Genomic DNA, 4,904 nt, shown 5'->3' on the forward strand with positions numbered 1-4,904 from the left:
GGGTATCCATCCAAGGAGACAACTTCTGCCTCTGACTGTGATGGAGAGAAAGAGAATGGAGTGAAGGAAATCGTGGAAGAAAGATAGAAAAGATGTTGAAAGAGAAAAGAGAACACATAGAGACAGAAGCTAGAGTGATTGCATCCCACTGGATGATCAACTCGGGTGCATGCTGTACTATCAGGTGGGATGCTATACTATCTCTGCCCCTGTCTTTGGGGAACTGGGGTCCTAGGGAGCCCTGCAAGAGCTGAGCCTTAACCACTTCTCCCCATTCCACGCTAACCTAACCCCTCCTTCCCCTACTGCTGTCCTGGCAGCTGATTCCTATAGAGAGCTCCCACTTCTCCCCTCCAAAGCTTCGTGGTGCCCAGGCAGGGGCGAGCCGTGCACCCGCTGCTGTGCCTCTTAGAGTACCGAGAGGTAGGGGTCCCTTCCTGAGGGCCTCCTGCTTTCCCCTCCCGCGCCTGATACCTCCCCCACCTCCTGCGCTGACAAGCGCGGCTGTAATTAGGCTGCGGGGTCCCGAGCTCTCCGCCTCCCTCCGGCGGATAATGAGATAAAGTGTCAGAGACAGGGCGAGAACAAAGAGACAGAGACTCTGTGCTTACGTGTGTGGGGGGCGGGGGCGGGGGACTGACGGGATGTCGGAGCCTGGAGCAGCTCAGAGCCTGGCCCTGAGTACCTGCTCTTCCAGGGCCGGGTCAGGGGCTGAGGTGTCCTTTCACCTGTGCCCCGTAGCCCTCCAGAATCTGGGGCTAAAAATCAATTCTGGAGCTCGAGCTCGAGGGGCCGCACAGCTGGGCTGCACATGTGACTCCTGTGGCACAGCTGGAGTGATAGGGACTTCTGGCTCCGGTGCCGCGCCCCTTTGCTTCTTGGGCCCTCACCTTTCTTGCGGAGCCCTTTCTCTGAGTCCTAGTGATCCGCGCCTCGCGCTTTCCAGGCTCTCCTCCCGGCTTTTTTCCTGGCAGCCGCGGTGATCCTCCTGCCTTGGGCCCCCCCCCTTGCTTTTCGGGTTTCTTACTACGTTATTGCTTCTGCCTCTCCGGGGCTCCTTGACCCTTCATCTGCTTCTGGTACTTGTCTCTGACCCCTTGTCTGTGACCCTATTTCTAAGGCTCCTTCCGTCTTTGGATCTTGGTCCCTGGGGCCGAACTGAGACTCAGAACTCCTTGAATTCCAGATCTCATTTCTTCCCACCAGAAGGACTCAGGCTACGCTGACCGAGCAGACAGAAGTCATTAGCCGCGGATTAGGCGTGGCCAGGGGCAGGCGGGGGTCCCGCTGGGATCTGTCTCAAAGCTAACCCGCACAGGACACTAATCCGCGCTCTGGTGGAGCTGAACTTCAAAAGCAGCTGGACTCGCGGGAGCGAGCAGGCCGCGGGGCCATGGGCGCGGGCGCCCCCTGGAGGCCGGGCTGCTCTCAAATTCTTAGGGGCGATGCCTCGGGCGCCCCCTATCGGGCCACAGCGGCCCTGAGCCTCGCGGCTTCCGAGCTGGGAAGTTTACTGCCAGGAGTGTGGGTCCCGCCGGCCGGCCGCTCTCGCCACTCCCGCCGCCAGGGCAGTGAGTCCAGCAACTTCCACTCATCCATTGTGAGGAGGGGCCGAGGTGGGGGAAGGAGAGAGAACTCAGAAGCTCCCACTTCGCCAGCTGCGGACATCCCAGGTTCAGGCTGGCTCCTTTTGCGGGGCTGGGCGGCCCCAGGTGCCCAGGGCTCCGTCTCAGCGCCGAGACTCTTCTCTTCTTCAGGCCTTATCACTGTCTCTTTCTGCCTTCCCATTCTGTCTCTCCCTCCGCAGCTCCCTACCTGCCTTTGTCCCCCTGCATCTGTTTCTCTGCGTCTCCCTGCGTTTGTTTCTCCTTTCCTCTACATCTGCCTCGCCGTGTCTCTCTTTATAAATGCCTCCCTCTCTGTCACTGTCTTTCTCCCCCCTCCCATTCCCTGGTTCTATTCCTATTCTCTGGCTTGCTGCTCCTGGGGGTCTGCAGCAGTCCAACGGGGGACAGCCCGCGGGCACCTTGGGGCTCTGCCCAGGGTCCCCTTCCTGGTCAGCTCCACACGCCCGTCACCTTGGCGCAGATTCCGCTTTCCCTCTGCACCAGTGGGGCGTGGAGGGGGCGCTAGGGAGGGAAGACACAGTGCCCAGCATCTGCTTGGGAGCCCCGGGGCCCCTAACCCCCCTCTGCCGCTATTAAGGGCGCCGGGTCCCGAGGCTCTGAGATGATCATGGTTGCATCAGCCAGACAGCCGAGGAGCCCGGAGCCTCGTAGCGAGCGAACCATCTAGACAAAGACTCCCGCGCCATCTGTTTATGCAAAGCGCTTTCCGCTGGGGACCCCGGCGTCCCGGTGCCTGGCCCGGCTCTGGGCACAGGGTCATGAGCTCGCAGGAGCTGCGGCTGCAGCCCCGCCGCGCTGCGGCTCCCAACTCCCCAACACCCAGAGGGGACGCGGGGCGAGCGGAAAGGAGGGGGGCGGGGGGTGTTGATGTGATTGGAGCGGACGCGGCTGTTTCTTCAATAATGGATGGAGATGATGCGGACGGCGGAGCCAAGCCCGCCCGGAGAGGAGAGAGGAATAGAAATAGGGAGAGGGAGGGGCGGGGGCGAGGGACTCACCCTGGCGAACGCACACGCGCGCGCGCTCACACACACACACACACGAGCGTGCGTGCGTCACACTGTCATTCGAATACACGCCGCCGCGCGGCTCACACCCAGGCACACGCCCACGCGCTGTCACCGAGACACACACCTGCAGGCAGAGACGCTGGAGCAACACACTCACCAGAGGCTTTTTCTGGTTCTCACACTACATGGTCCTGCAGGCAGAGGCGCACGGAAATGCCCACACGTGGGGCACACGCAGGCGTGAAGAATGCACAGACACGTAGACACATCAAAGCACATATGCCCATCTGACACCCTGGGACTAAGACAGCCAAAAACCTCAGAGGGTGGGGTGGTGGAGCAGAATAGGGACAAGACACACAGTGGCACAGACACACACCAGGGCACAAGTTTCAGGGGTACACACATCAACACACACACACACACAACACCTGGGACTCTGATAGACACACCTCACACCTTCAGGGCAGACACATACATTGCACAGCAGGGGCACAGAGGCACCCCTCACACACTCAGAGTTTCACACCCACCCATGCTGAAGCTGCTGCCTCTGAGAGGTCACTGGGATCCCCAAAGAAGGCCTTGTTAGTCTAGCCATGTAATGAGGTTCTGATGACAGGAGATGCCTGGGGCCATGGACACTGAGCCGCTACTTAACTGCCTACAAACTTCCTTTCTTGGCCCCCAGAGCCAGTGGTGTAGGCCTTAGGCCTCTCTGGCTACAGCCAGCCCTGCTGGCTTCAACCCCCAAAGCTGGGGGAGAGGTAGGAGAGCCATAGAGGGGTATCAAGGCTACAGAGGGAGACTGCCAGGATCCCCAACACAGCCAGGAGGCAGGCTCACACCTGGTGCTGCCCAATCTTCTCACTTCAAGGAGCACTTTTCTTGCTCAGAGCCAGGGGGCCCTGGGGAGGGGTAGGATGTGGGTTATCTTGGACCCTCCTAACCCGAACCCTCCTTCCGTCTGTTTTCAATTCAGTCAGCTCCTTGGCCCAGACTTATGACCTTTGCAGCCTGAGGCAGCATCATCCATCACCCAGGCGGCTGCTAGTGGGATAAGGGGCTCTGGGGGCTCACACAGGGTCGCTGTCCCTCCTGCCTCCATCTCTTGAGACCTGCTCTCTGCCGTGGGCCAGGGCTCAATGGGCGGGGTAAGTACTGCGGGGAGGGTGTGACCAAGGTGCTCAATTGCTATAAATGGGCCTTGTGTCCCCACCCCTGATAGCCCAGCACCCTGTCCTTCGAGCTCGGCACAGTCAGCCCTCCCGCTCCTCCCGCCCTCCCTCTCGGGCCCTTTGCTTAATTTCCTATTAACTGCTGATAAATCCAATTAAACCGCCGCTCTAATTAGGGACAGCTGCCGGCTCTGGGAGGAGGGGGAGGAGGGTGCCCCCCCCCCGAGTGTAGGGGGAGAGAACAGCAGCTCTCTCTGCTTCTCGGTACCCCCACACCAGCACTGCCGCCCAATGAGCCAGTAAATTGGTTTTGCTTCAGCATTGGGGGGGGGTGCTCTCGATGATCTTGGGGAGCTCTGGTTTTGAGTCCCTTAGACCTCTTGATGAAGAGTTGCGACCCAAGCCCTAGCCGTCCCTGCTCCCTCCGCCCTTTGGTGGTAGGTGGATCCTAAGGAGGAATGGGGGCAAAAGGTGTGCGGCGGTAGATGGGGGCTTGTGATCTGCTCCCGTTCCAACCCAAGTGCGGTTCAAAGGGGCTGCCTGACTCTTCATTATAACCCCGCCGCCGCCCCGAGGCATCCCGGACAATCAAGGGCAAAGGGAAAAGGAAGCCAAACTAGGTTCTGAGACGCGTCTTCGCGTGTGCTTCCCTACCCCCAACGCACCTCAGCCTTCTGGATGGAAGAGGGGCGCTCCCGTCCTGGGCCCTCCTCTTCCCCAGCCCAGCTGAGCCTCTGCCCTCCCCCCTGCCAGCAGCAGATGGTGCCCGGGCTCCCGCTGCCAACCTTGCTAGGCGGTGCCAACCTTAGGCCTGGCAGACAACAAGCAGACGAGAAGAGGATCTCTTGGCTGGCCAGGGTGACCCTCCCCCACTCGCCATCAAGCTCAAGACCCTCAGCCGGCCTCATTCCAGCGGACCACCCCAGGTTGCCTCTCTCTGTTCCGCTCCCAGGTCCCTAAACTCCTCATCTCCCTCAGCTCCCTTTCCCACACCTTCCGGCTCCCGGCCACCTGCCACCGTGACCGGGGCCGATATATTTGCATATTTACATATGCAAATAATAACATTTGCATACGGTACACCACAG

Source organism: Bison bison, unplaced genomic scaffold, assembly GCF_000754665.1.
Source record: "Bison bison bison isolate TAMUID 2011002044 unplaced genomic scaffold, Bison_UMD1.0 scf7180017864115, whole genome shotgun sequence".
Classification (NCBI taxonomy): domain Eukaryota; kingdom Metazoa; phylum Chordata; class Mammalia; order Artiodactyla; family Bovidae; genus Bison; species Bison bison.